Below are 22,857 nucleotides of genomic sequence, written 5' to 3' on the forward strand. Positions count from 1 at the left end.
TACTGAGCATCTTCTAAGTGTCAAAGTGTCAAGCACCTTTCCAGGCACTGCACATACTGAGTGAACACAGAAAAAAGAATCTTTTCAAGCAGCTTGTATTTTAGAAAAAGGAACAGAAACCAAGCACAAAGGAAATATAATGTGTCAGAATGTGGAAACTGCTATGGAATAAAACGGACAAGATTAAAAGGTGGGACGGGGAAGCTGCCATCTAAATAGGACAACTTACGTAAGTGACATTAAGTATGCTTACTGTGAACATTTAAAACATTTCTACTCTTTAAACAGTTACTGCATTCAAAGCAATGACAATTCTCATTTGGAGCTTTGTACTTACTGGGCATAGAGGGTTAGAAAAACGTCTTGTTTCCTCCACCTTAACTAGAAGGAGAATGATTTTCTTTATGAAGTGTAAAGAAATAGCCTCTGACCCCTCTTTTTTACCTGGTATTCTTCCTCTCTAGATATACCAGGTACGAAGGTAAAAATGTCCAAATGTATTTTCATGATGGGGTTACAAACTGTTAACATCTCAGTTGACATGAAAACTGAAAAGAGATGCTCAAAACAAGTTTTTGAAGAACATAACAGAATTGCTTCTTTTTGAAATCCAAATCAGAGTAAAAATATAATCAGCCTACTCATATTCAATCAATCTTGAGATGAGTAATACGTGACTTCTTGGACTTGTAATTCTTACCATAGTTACATGTTCTCTGAACATAAGAACTAATTAAATTGAATGATATTGTATGATACTATATATTATATATTGGGCTGAAATAAACACATAGTATCAATGGAAATGAACCAATGTGTTTAAGATTACTGTTCTTAAATTTTAGAGGGAGATATTTGGTCATCTAAGAGAAATAAGCTTAACATCAAGCTTTCATTTTTAAGTTCAATATGATTTTCTATAATGCATATTAATTTATTAAATAAGACTTCTGCATTTTCTCCCCTTCCTCAAATAGGGAAAACTTTTTAATATGACAGAGTAAAAATGCACAATATTAGAAATCACATAAGTTAAGTTCTGGTTTCAGCTCTGCCAATAAATCTCAGTGTGACTGTTGGCAAATTATTCTATCTTTGTGAATTGCGGTTTCCTCATCTTTAAATGAAGGGATTAGTGAAGATGGTCTTTAAGGTGTCTTACTGTTCTAATGTGTACAAGATCACTTACATTATAAGAAAAAAGTTGAGACATTCTTCATCATGATGTTATTCCAAACATCAGCACACACAATTCGGTTCTACCTGTTACAACAGAGTTCTTCTTATTTATTATTTCCTGACTCTGTCATATGTCATTTACTCGGTATAATCTATAGTCTGCAACTTGCAAGACATGAACACATTATTAACAGATTCTGATTACCACAGAGTCCTTATTAAGAGCCAGATCTACTTAATCCAAGTTTCCAGAAGTTTTTGTGAGGGAATGGCCTCATGCTGAATGAATGAATGCATAACATGACAAGTGATGGGAGTGAAAGGAGTTGGAAAAACTCTTTTATTAGAGCAATATTCTCTGTTTTGTTACCCTAAAACTTCAAAATGCATTTAGAATTCTCAAAAGAAGAAAAATCTGCTTTAATCTTCTTATTGTAGAGAGACTTGATATTTCTTAGCAAAGTTCCAGTGCTGTTTTTGTACCAACTAGTTTATTATCAAGAAAAGCAAATTTAATATCATTAAAACAACCTATGGGGTTCTACACCACAAAACAAAGACATAACCCAATGCACTGACTAAAGTCTAGGGGTTCTTTACATTCTTTCACAATACACAATATTTTAGTGTAAACGTCAAGGTAAATTTTACCGCTGGTTAATTATTTTATTAATAATAGATTGTAATTATTACAGAAGTAGTATATTTGCACTCTACACAGTTAAACCACAGACAAGCAAAAAGAAGAAAATAAAGACATCATATTTCTATTCACACTCCACTCAGAGATTACCACTGTTAAAATCTTGCTTATCTCTCCATATTCTTCCACATATATTTTCTTATCACAAGATCATATCAAATACTCTATTTTGTATATTTATATGTTAATTACCTCTATTTTGCCTGTCAATAAATTTTCATTTTATTTAATATCCAGTCCATATTAAATTTTTCATGATTGTCCCCAAGTTGTTCTTTACAATTGGTTTGTCCAACTCAGGATCCAATTCAGTGTGACACACTGTACCTAGCTGTGTTGCTCTCATTTTTAATCTAGCATACAAATCGTCCCTTTTTTTCATGACATTAACTTATTGACAAGAGATAGAGATAGGTTCAAGTTATCCTTTTAAAAATGCTTTACCCTCTTCAAAAACTTCAGTGTTTTCAAGAGTTATTATTTGAAAACCATGTGTTAACTAACTGCACAGGATGCCTACTTCCCAAAACTTTTGTTGGAATTCAGAGAAAATTAATCATTGTACTATCAGGGATTCTGAGCTAATTTTAAAAAGACTGAGTGTTCTCCTGACCCTTCTCCAGTGGGAGCAGGGCATGATGCATGCCTCCCGGACAGAGGAGCACTGGCCCTCATGAATGAGCATGAAGGTGTTCTAAGAACAAAGTCTTAGCTATCACTTAAATAAATGTCCCTTCTTTGCCATCTCTATAGAGCAATTTCCCCTCCTGTATACTTTCACCCATCACAATGAAATCCAACTAAGACTGTATTCCTGTTGGACTGAGTAGTACCAGTTTACCTAAATTAATGTTTATTTAGTATCTAATAATGTTTTCTATTGAGAGAAGCAGGGCTCTGTTTTCTCAAGGTTTTTGCCAAGTCTCATAAATCTGCAAAAAGGCAGTCAGTGTAACTCCTACTAATAACCAAAGTGGCCACACACAGAATAAACAAGGGCCTAGTTTATAAAGTCGTCACTGAGAGACCCTATTGGGGTAAATCTGGGTTTCTCAGTATTAATTTATGATGTGTGCAATGCACTTTGCACTCAAAAACAGAGACTAGGAAAAGAGTTTAAAAATGCATTTAAACAGAGCTTTAATACATTAATGTACTATTTAAATTTAACACCCACTCCCCCAAAAGAAAGAAAAGAAAAACAATGTGTTTCTGTGAATTATATGGAAGCTGGCAATGAATTTTAGTTGGTTTGGGTGTATAAGAATTTCTAAGCAATGAGATATCAACATCACTAAAAAACACAATTTGCTGGGTGTTTCTCCCCCAATTTTTAAATTATTCAATGGTTTACTTAAAGCTTAAGGAGTCATTTCTTTACCAACATAACAGATTTCTGAGCCAAAAATGCCTAGTAAAATGTTGAGAAAGTGGTTAGTTTCATCTACAACTTCAGTATCAGCTAGAGTTACTTCCATATGAATTTTATTACTTTAAAAGTCAAAATTTACTTCAAGACATGAAATTACAACCTTATTTAAAACTCCACAATAAAAACTTTCTGAAGATGTCATAATTTATTTATAAAAGACACAGACTACATCAGGGAAATAAGGAATCTAACTGTCTCATGGTGGTCCTATTTTTATTTAATCGTTCTCCATGGTAATACAGCATTTTCCCAATTTGCATTCGTCATGGATCTCAGAGAACAGGATGTAGACAACTTTTAGAAAGAAGAATAAAGCCCTTTGATATTTGTTTGGTTTCAGAGATCCCAGAAAGAGATTTTTCATAAGAAAGGAAAGAGGGGCTGCCATTTCCTAGTGTCTAAAAACCCTGTCAATATTTTCTTTAATTTTATGGCTCCGTTCATTTTCTCACTAGAAGGATTCCCAGACAAGCAATATGATGTGAATGTAATAACCTTTTCTCTTTTTGGCTGAGTGATAGTTTCTCAAAATAAATATAACCCATCTTATACATTTTTTTCCTGAATAGCTCTCTCTTGAGCCATGAAGTGAAAAGATCTTCTCTGGGAATTCCAGATGCTAAGACATTGCCACCTTAATTAGGAAAAGTAACATTAAGAGGAAGTCTACCTCAAACAGTTTGCTAAAACTTTTCTTCTCTCTTCAATAACCCTGCCTCTCATACCTTTAGCCATGAGGCAAAAATTACTTCCAAGAAGAGCATCTTAAATCTTACTCACAAGAATGATAATGGATACACACTACATACCAATCATGATGCTACATGTAATTAGATATGGAAATGAGATGACATGGCACACTCATATACAGTTAGCTAGAGAAGTAAAATGATTACCAGAGTACTGACATATAAGGTCTAAGGTAAATGTTCATAATTTTATTATCACAGTAATTTCAAGATGATCAGAGATAAAAATAACATAAAAGTATGTTATTATATGTAATATTATATTTAATATCACTTCTAAAATATATACTAGTTCTGTCCAATAGAAATATAATACAAGACACACACTTTAAAAAATGTTCGTAGCCACGTAAGTAGAAAGTAACAGGTGAAACCAATTTTTATAATCTATTTAATCCAATATATTAAAATATCATCATTTTAACATTTAATCAATAGATAAAGTACTAATCAGACGCTTTATGTTTTTCATTCTAAGTCTTCCAAATCAGCTGCGCAATTTACACTTTCAGCATTTCTCTATTTGAATGTTAGATTTTCATTCAAAATACTTGGTCTGTACTCAGATTTCATAAAATTTACAATTGCAAAAGGAGATTGAATGTACCATAGATGTTTCAGACAAACTTAAAAGTTTTCCAATAACTGTATCGAGTACCACTTTTAAAATTTAGATTAATTAAAATTAAACAAAATAAAAGGTGAAATTAAAACTAGCTTTGAAACTTCTGTAAGATGCAGAAATCTGAACATTTTATTCTTGTCCCCAGAGGTAGAAAACATCATACTTTGCTGTGAGACAGAGGGGAAGGGATTCCCGGCGTGGAGATAATATTTTTCGCCTCAGACTTGACGTGACAGAAAAATGAACACAATTTACAGAAACACCAGAATTTCTGTGAGGATCTTTAGCAAGATTTCCAAGCATTTATACAGAGACTTTTTTTTTAAGAGCTAGTCTGCAATATCCAACACTTTAAAGTGAGTCTAAAGCCCAAAATAAGCTTGTTCTTATCTTCCTTATGCCCTTCACCACTACTTTGAAACATCTGATTAATATAAAGCAGATATTAATACCTCACAGAATTTGCTTAGGATTTACCATGGATTCTTACTTTAATGCCAATCCGTTGATTAACATCCCAAAGACGGCAAAATTGTCATTACAAATCAATCTGGCTTTGGTGGCCACTGTACTTAACTAAGGAGAACAAATCAGTTTTGGAGGGAAATCCTGGAGCAGCTGGATAATATACACAGTTCTAGCTTGGCTTTTATTAGTGTTTAGTTTGGTTTATTTGTTTATAAGGCAAGGAGGAAAAATATAATCCTTGAAACCTCATTAGGAGTCTTCAAGACTCTGAATTGTTGAATATAAATGACAGCATCGCTCTAATCTATCTTCTGAATTTTTAACCTCTTCCTGGAATGGTTCCATTCAAGTATAGGAATTATGAGGATAGAGACTTCTACTTTTTATCCTTTATTTTATTCTGGCATAATGCTTGGTATATAACACATGTTCAACTTATTATGGAGAATGAAAGAAACCATGAGTAAGTGAATGATGAAACCAAATATAAATTGTGAAGTATTGACATAGATATGATCTGAACAACATATTATTGCTTTTGGAGGGGATAGACAAAAGTACATTTCTTAAATCAAACAATAATATAATCAGAAGTTCTAAATGACAAATTAAGAAACTGCATTTCTCCCCCACCATTTTACAGACACTTTTAAACTCAATCTATCCAAAATATCAGAGAAACTTGGCATTGCAAAAACTACCTTGGCTACCTTGCTGGACACTTGGAGTACTGAAAATACAACTCATAGGAAAGAACTTGAATAAAAGGAACAGGAAATTATCATGACTCAACCTTCTCACTAAGCAAGATAATACAGTGTGTTTAATAACAAAAAATCATAAAATATCTGGTAGAGAGAAGGACCTATACTGGGGAGACTATACTACAAAGCTACATTAATCAAGACAGTATGGTACTGGCACAAAAACAGAATATAGATCAATGGTACAGGATAGAAAGCCCAGAGATAAACCCATGTACCTATGGTCACCTAATATATGACAAAGGAGGTAAGAATATACAGTGGAGAAAAGATAGTCTCTTCAATAAGTGGTGCTGGGAAAAGTGGACAGCTACATGTAAAAGAGTGAAATTAGAACACTCCCTAACACCATACACAAAAATAAACTCAAAATGGTTTAAAGACCAAAATGTAAGGGCAGACACTATCAAACTCTTAGAGGAAAACACAGGAAAAACACTCTTTGACATAAACCACAGCAAGATCTTTTTTTGACCCACCTCCTAGAGTAATGAAAATAAAAACAAAAATAAACAAATGGGACCTAATGAAACTTAAAAGCTTTTGCACAGCAAAGGAACACCATAAATAAGAGGAAAAGACAACCCTCAGAATGGGAGAAAATATTTGCAAATGAAGCAACAGACAAAGGATTAATCTCCAAAATATACAGACAGCTCATGGAGCTAAATTTCAAAAAAAACAAACAACCCAATAAAAAAATAGGTGGAAGACTTTAATAGACATTTCTCCAAAGGAGACATACAGATGGCCAAGAGGCACAAGAAAAGATGCTCAACATCACTAATTATTAGAGAAATGCAAATCACAACTACAATGAGGTATCACCTCACACCAGTCAGAATGGCCACAATTAAAAAATCTACAATAAATGCTGGAGAGGGTGTGGAGAAAAGGGAACCCTCTTGCACTGTTGGTGAGAATGAAAATTGATACAGCACTGTGGAGATCAGTATGGAGGTTCCTTAAAAAACTAAAAATAGAACTACCATATGACCCAGCAATCCCACTACTGGGCATATACACTGAGAAAACCATAATTCAAAATAACATATGTACCCCAATGTTCATTGCAGCAGTATTTACAATAGCCAGGACATGGAAACAACCTAAATATTCAATGACAGATGAATGGATAAAGAAGATGTGGTACATATGTACAATGGAATATTACTGAGCCATAAAAAGGAATGAAATTGGGTCATATGTAGAGATGTGGATGGACCTAGAGTCTGTCATACAGAGTGAAGTAAGTCAGAAAGAGAAAAACAAATATCATATATTAACGCATATATGTGGAATCCAGAAAAATGGTACAGATGAATCTGTCTCCGGGCAGGAATAAAAACGTAGACATAGAGAATGGACATGTGGACACGGTGGGGGGATGGGGGGGGATGGGGAGGGTGGGACGAATTGGGAGATTAGGATTGACATATATACACTGCCATGAGTAAAATAGATAGTGGGAACCTGCCATATAGCACAGGGAGCTCAGCTCGGTGCTCTGTGATGACCTAGATGGGTGGGATGGGGAGGGGTGGGAGGGAGGTCCAAGAGGGAGGGGATATATGTATACATATAGCTGATTCACTTCGTTGTACAGCAGAAACTAACACAACATTGTAAAGCAACTATACTCCAATTAAAAAAACTTACTTTCGATGACTCAAATACAAAACTTAAAGAGAGACTCAAAACATATACACATAAAGAAAAACTAGTTGGTATAAAAGGATAATTCAATACACGTTATATTTGTATAGTATTTTATCATTTTGCAATATATATATGTACACACACAAGACATCCCATTTCACACATATTATTTTTAAATCCTTTACTTAATTTTGCATTTAAGATAGCATGTCATTGTATTTATAAAAAGAAATTAGTCATATTTTCAAAAGAAAAAATAGCATAGTGGCAGATTTCATAGATAAAAGAAATGGAGGAGTGGCAAGAACCAATCTCTTCACATGTTGTATGTTTGTGTACGTGTACATATAAATATATATAATATATAAGTGTGTTTATACATATATATATATGCAGAGCAAAATCTCCAGATACTTTTGGTAACATGGCAGCAGACTTTTGAAGCAGGCTAAAAAAGTATGCTGCAAATCAGTGTGGGTGCTCAGAGGAGTAGCAAATTTAACATGCACGCTGCAAGGAAAGAGCCTCAGGAATGGAAAGTCCAGAAGAAGGCACTTTGGTATAGCAATTAGGAGGAAGTGAGTGAACCAGGCAAACATTTTCATTCCTTCAGGGAAGGGGTTTATTATGTTGCGTGCCACAATTTTAACATTATTCACTCACAGTAGTAGGCACAGGGGTAGAGTTTCTGTCCATCTTTCTAATCATCCTTATTTCTAACTACCTGTAAATATGCCTCTATCTACAGACCTGCGACTAGCTACCTAGCTAGAAAGCAATTCAATACCAATCATGAAAAATATAACACCACAATCCATTTACAGGCAACATCCAGAAACACACATGCACACACACACACACACACACACGTATGTGTATGTACGTATACATATACACACTTATATTTCTAACATTTAGGTGATAGGATTTTATGAAGTTAAAAATATCAAATTATTTTTCTTGTAGTACCATATTCTTTACATATTATTATTTTCTCCTAATATTTCACTTACTACATATTGCACATCACAACATAGGCTAAGTTATTGCTTTCTGCTCTTGTAGTTGGATATGAAACAACCAGAGTCAATCTTGCACATACAACATAGGTGAAAAGCCCTTCCCGTTACCTCTATACAGCCTTCATTCATATGACCAACTCCCTGCTACTTCTCCCTTTAGATTTTTAAGAGTTTTTTAGCTGAGAGAATTCACAAGATCCCAGACCAACCAGCCTGCCCAGCACCAGTTCTGGGTTTCATTCCTTCAAAAACCGGTTGTCTAGTAGGTGAGAAATGATTTCAATCAGTGAGTAAAATTTAAACCAGTTATCCCTGTTATGAAAGTCAGCTAATTTGTTACCACAGCCAGAGATTATGATGACTTTATCTATTTAAAGGTACGGAAACTTTATTAACAAAGTAGGTGGTAGGGAAATTAGGATTAAAAATGAACAGATGGGAAAAAAATACATGACTCAAAATTTTAATTCAAAATCATAAGAATGTCAGTGACAGAAATGAGGTATCCCCACGAATGATCAATATTACTTAGCCCTGCCTGAAATATGTAAGAAGAGCTCTACATTATTATATTTTCTGTTTTACTTTTCACTTAAAAATTGATTTATATTCTTAATGATTCACTTTAACATAACTTGCTTTAGTTTTTGGTTCTGAGCCTTCAGTTGGGGACACTGATGGTTCTCATAGTTTATTGTTCAGAAAATGAATAACATCATCTAGTTTAAAAATTCTCATATTTGGTTTCTTCTAATAATCCAGATAAGATCCCCTGAGTTCCTTAGCTGAGAGTAAATACACATTTCTATAATATATTTGTTTTTAAAAGGAAACAATGTTTATAGAGTTAACTGGGTTACTGAAATGCAAAAATTAGATAAAATGGAAAATTAGTTCAAATCCCCTGACTTACAGCACCCCAGGGTTTATTTGCAGTTAGGATATACACATGAGAGATAGAAAGTCTCCTCTCATACATCTCATGAACTGTTGAAAAAAGGTAGTTGGAAAAACGTATAGTTGGAAACTTTGAAAAAGAGTCCAACTCTTAAAATGCCATGTCAAAATTGAAAATGTCCTAATAGACACTGATAATATTATTTTCTCAAAATATACAAGTAACATTTGCATCAAACAACCATTGTGTATGCTAACATCAAATTTCCAAAGCCACAGAAAATTATACTATGAATCCTGATAAATATTTGCAATAACTAGACTGAGAAAACTAGAAAACACTGAGATTAAAGAATAAGACATGTTAAAGAATAAAGAATACTTGCTTTACAGTGCTTTCCATTTACTTTCACTCTGGCAGAGGCTTTTTGACTTCTCAGTTTTAAGATTCAGGGCCTATGATTCACTTTAGCATCTAATAGTTTACATGATTCCAAGACCATGTGCCAAGGCACCCTGGAGTGCTAACTGAACACACAGGGCATGCTGTGGGATATTTTAAAATGTCAAGGTAAACACAACTGTATTCAACATCTGTCAGACACAGATGTTGTATCGTTACAAATTACTAGTCAAGGTTTTTCACAGTTTCAACATTAGAGAGTGCAACATTCCTTTCAATGGCATCATAGCTATGCAAAGCTGGGTTTTCAGCAGGTCATGAGATAAAAAGCAAGTACCTCCTGAAAATCCATGTGGAACAGGTAATAAAGATGACTGTTCAATCTGTTGCGAAGGTTTGAGAAGTTGTGCAGTGCCCAACGTACACTCACACACCCATCAAGAAGTAATTGCGGTTATTTAAGAATAAAACAAAAATATTAATTTTATTTTTTCTTTCAATTTAGGATGTCAGGACATAAATACTTATTAAGTTGTTTGGCTGGAACTAATAAGCTGTTTGGCTACAACTATTTATTAAACAGAATTCTTGGTTTTCGTTTATTTGTTGGCCTAGTGGTAGCATGGAAATGTTACTGAACTAAGGTACTGAAAAGCTTTGGAAATTTCCATTCTAAGTGCTTTTCTAGGAAATTTAAAAATGTATCACTTCAAGTAGTATCACCCACCAAATCACATCTGCAGGAGAATTTGCTAATGCAACATACTAATCAATTTACTGCTTGACTCTTCAAGCTTCATTTTAATATCTCCTTCACTCTTCTGTCTTTCCCAGCTCTTCCGGATTTATAGCCAGAAGATTACAGTCACTGAAGCTTTTCTCTGTTTCTGTTTTCCAAGTTCATGTCTAAGTTCACCAAGTAGGTAGAAGCCTGGTATAACAACATCTTCATTGTGATACCAAAATCAAGCCCCGCTAGAGACAGTCCAAAGCTGACTTTCTTCACACTGACTTCCCTATGTGGTGATGGTGTTATTTTTTTGTTTCCTGTGAGTTTCTTTCATTGTAAATGTGGGAAAAACAAAATAATATTTCAAAACAGTGTTTCTAGAGTTTTGTGTTTTTCTCTTAAACACCTTTATCGGAGTATAATTGCTTTACAAGTTTCTAGAGTTTTAAAAATAATTTAACCCAGTTATAATATTTAAATGCTTAATATCACCTTGAACTTTCTTCAAATGCTAAGCAATATAAATGTTTAAATAGCACTGTTGGGACTTGGCTGGTGGTCCAGTGGTTAAGACTCCATGCTCCCAATGCAGGGGGCCTGGGTTCGATCCCTGGTCTGGGAACTAGATCCCGCATGCTGCAACTAAAGGAGCCCACATGCCACAACGAAGATCCCGCACGCGGCAACAAAGATCCCTCATGCCACAACTAAGACCAGGTGCAGCCAAATAAATAAATAAATATTTTAAAAAATAAAAAATAAATAGCACTGCTGCAATGAACATTGGGGTGCACGTATCCTTTCAAACCATGTTTTTCTCCAGATACATGCCAAGGAGTGGGATTGCTGGATCATATGGTATCTCTATTTTTAGTTTTTTAAAAAACCGCCATTGCAGCGCTGTTTACAATAGCCAAGACGTGGAAGCAACCTAAATGTCCATCGACAGATGAATGGATAAAGAAGATGTGGTACATGTATACAATGCAATATTACTAGCCATTAAAAAGAATGAAATAACGCCACTTGCAGCAACATGGATGGACCTGGAGATTATCACACAAGTGAAGTCAGACAGAGAAAGACAAATACCATATGATATCGCTTACATGTGGAATCTAAAAAGAAATGATACAAATGAACTGATTTACAAAACAGAAACAGATTCACAGACTTAGAGAACAAATTTATGGTTACCAGGGGGATAGACTGGGAGTTTGGAATTGACATGTACACACTGCTATATTTAAAATAGATATAGGACCTACTGTATAGCACAGGGAACTCTGCTTAATATTCTGTAATAACCTAAACAGGAAAAGAATTTGAAAAGGAATATATATATTCTTTATATATGTACATAACTGAATCACTTTGCTCTACACCTGAAACTAATACATTATTAACCAACTACACTCCAATATAAAATAAAAATTAAAAAAATAAATAAATAGCACTGTTACCTGCACACAAAGAAATACACACACACACACACACACACCCCAGGAAATTAGAAGTTATCTGATATTACTGAGACTAAAAGGCAAGTAAAGCAACATAAGGGATTTGCCACAGAAAACCTATGCAAAAACTGAATACAGAAAATAAATTATTATTTATGAAGTTTGTTCATTTTCTCCTTCCCTCTCTTAGTTCTGAACAGTCTGTCTTCTTTCCTTCCTTCATTCTTCACTTCAGAAATCTTCAATAAAACTAGGTAAACTTCTCTACGTTTACACACATATAAACAATTTCTGGAAATTTTCCAATCCCAAACGAAAGCAAAACTGAACAAAGCAAACATACAAGCAAACAAAACAGTGTGATGTTCTTAACAAACAGTAATAGATTATTTTCAAAATCAACTCCAGAAAGTATGTAGTTCATCAGAAGATTTAATAATCAGACTAGAATATATTTCAATATTGGTTAAAATTGAGCTTTACTATGGATTTGTGTGTATGTGTGATGATCATTCAAACATGCAGTTTTTAATTATTATAGTTTATTGGAATACCATTCTTTCTACATCCTCAAAGCATCTCACATGCTTTTTGCATTAGTATTTCATATTCGCTTATATTGAACTGAAGGTTCTAGGCCATCTTGAGGTTTTATGTTAGCCTTTTCCTAAAAGATATTAAATAACTTGTAATTCATATTATAAATTCACAAATTATAGATCCTCTCTAAAAAGAATCAAGTTTTCTAAGCCCACTTGGATTAAAACAACGAAAACGTCCAGAAAACTAATTTGCAAAGAAAATCTGTTACAGATGTGTTATATGTCCAGAATGGTTTTATTTACTTTCTACTTATATCAAATGTTCATTATTGTATGTTTTCTATGGCCTGATAATAAAATATAGGAAAATATCATCACTGTAAAATTTCCTGCTTCTCTCACCTTGAACTCTTCCTTGTTACAATTTAATGTTTTATTTTACACCTACACTTACTTGCAGAAAAGTATTTGTTTACACAGAGAGGATGCTTTTTGATCATAGGTTTTGATTATTTCAAACACCTGCTGGACAAACTTCACTGAAATGTGCAAGTAAGTAATGACTGGATCGACCTCTTGCTGATTATTAAGCTAAGCCAAAGCTGCATATGGAAGGATCATTGTTAATCATAAGCAAGTGAAAGAGCTATCAACATTTACAACTAAATTTGATCTCAGATGAACAAATTAAATGATTTGGTAGCCCAAAGACATCTGTATTCTTACCTAAAAAGGAGTAGTATCGCAATACGAGGACAACATAAACCTACGGTGGGTTGTGGAGAAGAGAAGTTGGTAAGGATGAAAACGACCTCAGACTGAACAAGGGTGTAAAAGGTTAGTAACATCTTATAGTAAAAGAAAACAGAGGTATTGATAATGCTTGGAAAACAGTGGAACAATAAGAGCATTAACTGAGTTAGTAATAATTTAATAACAAAAGAGCATTGCTAAGATTACGTACTAGTGATATGCCTTCAAATACATATTGATAACCTCATTATCAAAATAATTTCTATAAAAAGTATATTTTAGAAAACAAATACAAATATTGATCCAGATGAGAAATTGAACAACTGCTTGTCACCCATATGGTAAATTTTGTTATTCTGTAAATCTAATAAGATAGTTGAAAGCCCTAGCATAGTTGTCAGTCTTTTGCTCTTGGCACCCATGAATATCAAATGCAAGTAGCCTAGAAACTGGGACACTTGCACTTGTTCATACTGGCAATTAACAGAAACCTGTGACCCTGATTCTGAGAGAGATAAATAACTATTGACAGGTAATTTCTAATCTAGACATTCAAAAGTAAATGACTAGTAGGACCGGAGGCATCATAATGACTTTACACTGTATTTGTTTCAATGAAAAATATCAGTAAAATTATATGCCAGCGATTCAATCATCATTAGTAATCCATGGTCTTTTTGCACTGATCATATCTATAAAGAACATTGCATGTGGTATGGACATAGATTATCCAAAGACTGCTAGCCCTGGCAAACCATCATGCAGACTGTCTCCTCTCCCTCCTTCAGTTCAGCCCAAAGAGGCCCTATCTTGCCCCTCTTCTCTAGCACACAGTGCCTTAGCTTGCTCCTGCCTGCCTGGCCTCCTACCCCCGTGCCTGCTAAACTGAGAAACGTTCAGATGTTACTGACATCAGAGAACGTCTAAGTTCCAAACTCTCCCTATGCCCCATTTTCTTAGGACTGTCTAGGACACACAGCAATTAAAGCTCAGATATCAGTAACTCATAGGGGCTGATAACACGTACCTTTTAATAGACTGCTTAAATATTTTATTTTTAAAAAAGATGGAACAAAACCCAGAAGGACTAATAGATGTGAGGGGAATGGACAGAGAAGTACACAAATCCCACCATGTGGGGCGGGGGGTGTGCCACTTCCTCTGTGCAAAGGCTGACAGGCATTTACTTATTAACACTTTAGAAATGAACATGTATGAAATGTACTTGCCCAGTTTATTTGTGCTTTTCACTGCAAATGAAGTAATGGCTGGGATGGCAATGATTTGAAATACAGTAGTACAGATTGTTTCCTTGTTTATAGGAAAGTAGAAGTGCAGTATAAAGTGCACTTTGTAAATGTACCAGAGAGAACCATAAAACTGAATAAGCCCATTGATGAAAATACAACACAAGGTGATAACTTTAGGTTATCCCTGAATAATAAACAACCATAAAAAATAATTAGGTTTAAACACAGAAGCTAAAGAGAAAAGAGTAAAATCTGTTTTCAAAAAATACATACATCTGAAAGGAATTTAGCTAAAGTTCAAATTTACTTTAAAAATATACTTCATATTTTAAAATATAGCATAGCTTGTCTTTCTACTTATAAGGAATTATATCATGTTATTATTGGCAGCTCCCTTCATATTTTATCACATTGATTGCTTTCAAAAATGATGTAATAGTCTATGTTGCAAATGTTTTTCCAAACTTTTATTATAAATTTTTTTTAATATTTTAATATTTTTAATATTTATAAAACATAAAGTATACAGCAAACATCCATATACTCACACTCGGATTCAATGATTAACAGTTTTCTAAATTCGCTTTATCTATACATCCTGCCAATCTATCTGATTTCTTTAAAAAATATTTTTAAATGTGAGATGAAGCTATCAATACACTTCACCTCTAAACACTTAAGCATGATATAAATATTTTTATTTTCTCTTGTAATTTAAAAAATGTTGCTAAGAGATAGTAATACTTAATACAATACAAAACATTACATTACAATACAATACAATACAATACATTAATACAATACATTTCTTACTGTGCACTGAATCACTAGGAGGCTAGTTAACTTGTCCATTAGAGCTTAGTACTCATGAGGCAATGGCGTTAGTTTTAATCTCCCTGATGGGTCAACTAGTTATTTCTTTTCCATGGGTACATATTAAATCTCTGGTAACACCTGGTCATACCAAAACTTAATGTGTTTTCAACAAGGAGGTAATATGCAAGAGTACATGAATCCTTAATTATAGACAAATCAGTGAGCAGCCCCTAGTGATGGTGTTTATTAAAGACACTTTGTAAATGATTCATTTATATATTTAGTGACTGTGAAACATTTATTATTTGAAAAAGCATAATCATATAATTATAGCTTTTTTTACCTTCTAGGTGTATCACATTTACAGATATGAATGCCTTATTTTATTTTAGATATTTATTTCTAATGAAGGTTAGCTCTTTAATAGAATGCAAATTATTAAAGCATCTTATATTACCATAGTGGACTTTGCACCTATCATAGAACAACAAGTAAACAGTCTTTGATTTCTCATTAAAAAACTGAGGTATCTTAATCAACAACAATTTAACACTGAGCTGTTGAAATCATGAATAAACAATATGACTCATCACATGTATACAATTTCCTTTATTTTACCTGATATGCTTTTAAGTCCAAATTTATCTGGATTTATTCAATTATGTTGATTTTTCTTCTGAAGATTGGTAGTTTTTAATCACCAACTTCTGACATGTATATTTTATATATATTAGCTTAGAAGTGCTACATGCAGACAAAATAAGGTGTTACTATATTTATATCTTATATTATGCCATAAGATAAGTAATTCTTAATATAACAAAGCAGTCTTCAACTTTTATGTATTTCATAGAATGCTAGAGCTTGATTCTACCAACCTGAAAGAACAAGTGTACTTTCAAGAGTTAACAAAGTTCCAAAATTCTCTCTTGAGAAAAACAAGTCTCTCTTTAATTCTTATGGTCTTGATGACATTTTAACTCAATACTGAAAATTTTTAAGATGCTTACCAACTTATGGGCAAACTCCATCCCCTCACGTGTTGTTTACATTTCCCTCCAAAGATATCACCAATATATCACCCATATTCAATTGGTATAAGGGATACATTCAGAAAGACAGCTAGCAAAGGTTAAGAAATTGACTTATTTTTAAATAAAAGGACCAATCTGTCTACCCAGAAAATCATTAGCATAATAGATAGTAAGAAGAAAATAGTTATGCCATGTGAATGTCTTATAGACTACAAACTCTTCATGAAAATTCCCACATGAAACCTATGACAAAAAGTAATGGTTCTAACAGATTTTGTTTGAAATAATGATGCCATTAACACTTGGCACTACAGTTTCCAAATGGAAGTGAGTTTGCATAATAGTTCACTTTTCTCTTTATAGATAAACACAGTAAGTCACTGTGCAGGGAGGCTGACATGCTTCAGAAATAAATGCCACTTTGAGATACAGAAAGTCTTACTATCCCCAACACAAGCCTACTTTTTTAAGTCAGATTTTTTTTTTTTTAAAGATCTGTGTTTTGATTCTCTTTCTTCATTTTATGAAATAAAGATTCATTCTTATTTGCTTCGATGGCTAAAGAAAGTCAATACTAAAAACGTGGCAGTAAATAAAGAACACTAATCTCAAACAAGGTAATAATTTTGATGTTAATGTTGAAATACTGGTGTAGTATACTAAATGAAAATAACTTGAATAAAAGACTGGTTATTTTCAAAATATTAACAGATAGATTTTTTTATTCATTTTCCCAAGTGAGACTAAGTTCCTAAAAAATGCTTCTACAAAGAAGTTAACAATTTGGTATCCCTAAACAGGCCCTCACTGTACAATTTATGCATCTTTTCTCCACTATTTGACCCTTTCCTAAACCCTATACGTTTTATCTTAAGTGCTCACACTAACACTCTGATGTCTGGGTCCTATGCACTGCGCCCGAAGTTGATCAGCCATTTACTTTTTTATTTTGCTTTCCCAATACATATAAATAAATGAAAAGCATTAATTTATAGCTTCACATGCATCACCTCTATTTGGGGAAAACAAAAGAGCACAAAACAACCAAATCTCTACTGGCCAGAGGTGTAGTTCTGTTCCCCAACAATATTCTGTTCTCAACTTTTCACTTTAGTTACCTAAAGCACACTGATTTGCAATACCATTCGGAAGTTTTTCTATTCTACCAAGAACAAAAGCTCAGAATTCCTAGGTGTCTCACAAATTCCTCACTTGAACTTCTTCACCCATTCCCACCAATCGTGCCTATTGTGTCTACCTGCTTGGTTAACCACATCATTCCCTCATCGCAGGCCCAGGTTTTTCCCTCCATGATCCTAGTCTCTTGGTCCATTAACCCCCTTTAGATACTCCTTCTTTTCCTCATCACACTAGACCCTAAAATTAACTTATTGTGACAATGACAACTCTTTCCCCTGAAAATTCTGTAACCAGTTATGAGCATATGAAGTAACTGAGGGGCTTGTAACAATTACAGTTTCCATGCCGCCATCTCCAAATACTCCATTTCAGCAAGTCACAGAGGTGTATTCCAGAGTCTGGATTAGCCATGAATACACTCCAGGTGATGGAACAGGATAGAAAGCTCAGAGATAAACCCACACACATATGGTCACCTTTTCTTTGATAAAGGAGGCAAGAATATACAACGGAGAAAAGACAGCCTCTTCAATAAGCGGTGCTGGGAAAACTGGACAGCTACATGTAAAAGAATGAAATTAGAACACTCCCTAACACCATACACAAAAATAAACTCAAAATGGATTAAAGACCTAAATGTAAGACCAGCCACTATAAAACTCTTAGAGGAAAACATAAGCAGAACAGTCTATGACATAAATCACAGCAAGATCCTTTTTGACCCACCTCCTAGAGAAATCGAAATAAAAACAAAAATAAAAAAATGGGACCTAATGAAACTTAAAATCTTTTGCACAGCAAAGGGAACCATAAACAAGACGAAAAGACAACCCTCAGAATGGGAGAAAATATTTGCCAATGAAGCAACTGACAAAGGATTAATCTCCAAAATTTACAAGCAGCTCATGCAGCTCAATATCAAACAAACAAACAACCCAACCCAACAATGCGCAGAAGACCTAAATAGACATTTCTCCAAAGAAGATATACAGATTGCCAACAAACACATGAAAGAATGCTCAACATCATTAATCATTACAGAAATGCAAATCAAAACTACAATGATTATCATTCACACCAGTCAGAATGGCCATCATCAAAAAATCTACAAACAATAAGTGCTGGAGAGGGTGTAGAGAAAAGGGAACCCTCTTGCACTGTTGGTGGGAATGTAAATTGATACAGCCACTATGGAGAACAGTATGGAGGTTCCTTAAAAAACTAAAAATAGAACTACCATACGACCCAGCAATCCCACTACTGGGCATATACCCTGAGAAAACCATAAGTCAAAAAGAGTCATGTACCACAGTGTTCACTGCAGCTCTATTTACAATAGCCAGGACATGGAAGCAACCTAAGTGTCCATCAACAGATGAATGGATAAAGAAGATGTGGCACATATATACAATGGAATATTACTCAGCCATAAAAAGAAACAAAATTGAGTTATTTGTAGTGAGGTGGATGGACCTAGAGTCTGTCATACAGAGTGAAGAAAGTCAGAAAGAAAAAAACAAATACCGTATGCTAACACATATATATGGAATCTAAAAAACAAACAAAAAAAAATGGTTCTTAAGAACCTAGGGGCAGGACAGGAATAAAGAGGCAGACTTAGAGAATGGACTTGAGGACACGGGGAGGGGGAAGGGTAAGCTGGGATGAAGTGAGAGAGTGGCATGGACATATATACACTACCAAATGTAAAATAGATAGCTAGTGGAAAGCAGCCCCATAGCACAGGGAGATCAGCTCGGTGCTTTGTGACCACCTAGAGGGGTGGGATAGGGAGGGTAGGAGGGAGAAGCAAGAGGGAGGAGATATGGGGATATATGTATATGTATAGCTGATTCACTTTGTTATAAAGCAGAAACTAACACACCATTGTTAATCAATTATACTCCAATAAAGATGTTAAAAATAATAATAAGAAGAAATAAATAAATAAATAAAAAACACTCCAGGTGGTAAGACTCAATCCAACCACTTTTGACCAGCCACTGATTTTAAAGTTGGTTCCCAAATCCATAATACTAGATCCAACTTTTCCTCCAAGCTCTAATCTTTATCTGTCTTTACTACCTAATTCCTGAACTGTTATAACATTTTCCTAGCAACTTTTCCAGCCTCCCTCACTTCAATTCTCCATTTTTACCCAAAACACATTCATACTCTTGAAGGTTTTGATAAAATTCATTTGACAAGCAATGGGAAGCCTTCTGTTGTTTCACATAAAACTTTTCCAGTTGTCAAGGTCCTCCTTAATTTGACCCAAAACTTATTTAGGAGTTATCGTTCATATTCCTATAAATTGTGAATAAAATGCTGTCTTATTCTCACTTAATCATCACTTTTTTGAAGCCAGCTCTTGTTATGTATGAGAACACAAGTGACGATATAAGTGATTCATTTGGCTGCACAGTTCATCACTTTTAGAGCAGGGTCTAGAATCACAGATGCTGCATTCTCTCCCTCACACTATCCTGCAGATGCCAGGATTTCAGGACCATTATGCTATGGGAGGAAGGAAGCAGGAAAGACAGGGAAGAATGGAGTGAAGGAAGAAAGGATTAACAAGTATTTAAGAAACACAAACCATGATTTACATTGTAACTATTTCAGAGACATTATACCTATCATATCTTTCCCCAAAATATATAATTTATGGATTAAAAACTGAACTAAATGTCATTTTATTAAGTTGCAAACAGTAGTATTAAACATAATGTATAGCTCAATTCTCTGAGGAACTGCGATAAAACTAAAATTTGAAGCCTAACAGAATAATGTCAAACTACTTATTGTTTCATTAAAAAATGACAAGGTAAGATATTAGATAAACGTCAGGGAATAAGAGTATCTTTTCCCATGGAGGAGTGAAAGAAGTCGATTTCGTTAAGAAATAGATGCATGTACAATCAGAGTGGCAGAGATTGTTATCAGCACCAAGTAGAAAATGGTGGAACTGGGAAGATGTTGCATTAGAACAAGAAAAAGAGAGAAATGGGGAGATAAACAGATGAATTAGATCATGAGTCAGGCAGGATAAGTAAAATAAAAGCAGTAAAGGGCAACAGGGACAAACTTACAGTGAGAGCTAGAGAGCAAGAAAATGAGGGGAGAGGAGAGAAATTGGAATTGTCACTCTGGAAAAAGGATTAGCCAGAAGGGAGCTACAGGAGAACGGGGGCGATGAAGCCATGCTTGACTCTGCCTGTAGAGACAGGCATCATCTCTCTAATGAGCACCTCAGGGAACAAGAAGACATCACAGCAGCCTGGAGGCAATGGGACCCTCCTAGACAGGACTGATGAGACCGTACCTTGTGCTCAGATCCAGGCACCTCATTATCCAAAAGGTGCAGAGAAGCTGGAAGGAGTTCAGGGACACGAAGGAACAATGATTAAGATGCAGAGAAAAATGACTGATGATAAAAGATTAAAGCACTAAACGAGCACATCTTGGCAGAGCAACAAGTGGATGGGCAAAGTAGCTATCTACAAACAGGCAAAGGACATAAGTAATCTAGAGGAAAAACATTATTTAACCCGGTACCAAGGGGAGAGGTTTTTAGAGAATAATTGCAATAAGGCAGAAAAGAAGGCAGCCCTAGAATTAGGAAGGGAAGTATAAACATACAAGTGAAAAATCTGTTCACCTGGTATGGAGCGAGGCACGTCCTGGGAAACAGCTGATATCAGTCTGTATGCATAAGATACAAGCAACTTGACCACTCAGATGGTTACCACGATTCTAGAGGACAAAGCAATCAACAGAATAAAAAAAAAAATTGGAATCATGTTAACAGTTCAAGCTCAATTTTCAAAAGAACTGAAAAATTTAGCTTTATCCTCCATATTCTGTTCATACAAAGGTCTTCATTAATTAATGGCTTGAAATGGTATAGTAATTCAGCAGTTTTCAGAAGGGAATAAAATGGGATAGTAAATCCTTTTCATGTGGCTTCCAGTGATTCTATGTGTTCACTTGCAATATGGTATTTTTAAAGATTAAAATGTAAATGAATTACTTATATAATTAGACATGCGGGGAGATAGAAAACCTTGAAATCACCATTCCTGTGGGAGGGACATGACTCGTCACAGAAGGAAGCAAAGGATCCCCAGGTGGAACTTCATCCATAATAACACATGCTACTCCATGTCTTTGTAGGCCATCTGTGTTCTCCCTATGAATCACACTGGAATAGCCACCCTATCATGTGAAGAAACTGTGAACTACCCACATAGTATTATTTTTGGATTACGATATTTGGGTCAGCAAAACATGTCACCATCACCCTCACACACTCAAATATTTATAGGGCTATGTTGAAGTTTTCTTCCATTAAATAAAACCCAAAGAGCAGATGTCAGTATTTTAAGAAAACTCCTGATACTCGATAGAAAACTAAATAAATGAAATTCTTATACAGTTCTGGTCATATTTTCCACTCGTTTTCATTTACATTTTTATGTGCTTGACAAACTTTCATCTCTGTGCTTTGAGAGGCAATCTAATAATAATCTGTACCTGTTGTATAGCTATTTCCAAACTGTAAAACACGTGTGCTTTTTGTCTCATTTGACCCTCACCTTTGGAGTTAGGTATTATTAATCCTCCATTTTACAAATAACAAAGCTGAGAATAAGAGGAAATACTGTAGAAGCTAAAATAAAGTTGACATTAAGAACCACCAACAGCAAGGGCTGGAATCTTCTGACTGCATGCCTGGTGATCTTTCCACTGCCCTGGATTTCTTGCATGATTTGTGTCCTCAATCACAGCACCAATAAGCACTCATAGTTCACATACAGTGATTACTGTGTAAAGCCACATCCTCATTATGAGTTTCTTGGAAATCATTAAAGCACAATTCTTATAAGAGAAATGAAAGAAGCAGATGGAGTAGATCAGGTAAAAAAATAATAGCAAAACTTAGTTGCTGAAGTTTCCAGAATGTATAGCCATTTGTTTTTACAAAATGACATATTGTAGTTAATTAAAATACAACTCCTGCCACAATAAAAAAGACAGTGGAAGGTTCTGGTAGATTGAAGCATTCAGGACAAGGGATTCTGAAGGGAACTGGGGTGGAGAGAAAACAATATGGCAGAGGTATACTAGCAGAGTGAAGAGAGAACAATGTAGAAAAAGAGTGGAAACTCTGTCAAGGTTCCAGGAACTGAAAAGCGAGCATATGCACAAAAAGAAACTTGGCAACT

At 34.6% G+C, this 22,857-nt stretch overlaps 1 protein-coding gene across 3 annotated transcripts in view; it reads right to left on the minus strand.

Annotated features, from left to right (window-relative positions):
* The window catches only part of SEMA3D (semaphorin 3D), a 207,468-nt gene that overhangs the window by 159,127 nt on the left and 25,484 nt on the right, over positions 1-22,857 (minus strand). For 2 of the 3 annotated variants that reach the window (XM_082472480.1, XM_082472479.1), the window contains exon 2: positions 21,291-21,385. The exons of the other annotated variant lie outside the window; for it this stretch is intronic. The gene's annotated coding sequence lies outside the window, so the exon portion shown is untranslated. The remainder of the gene's footprint in view (positions 1-21,290; positions 21,386-22,857) is intronic. 3 annotated transcript variants of the gene reach the window in all.

The sequence above is a fragment of the Balaenoptera physalus genome, assembly GCF_965194825.1.
Source record: "Balaenoptera physalus genome assembly, chromosome: 8".
NCBI classification, from domain to species: domain Eukaryota; kingdom Metazoa; phylum Chordata; class Mammalia; order Artiodactyla; family Balaenopteridae; genus Balaenoptera; species Balaenoptera physalus.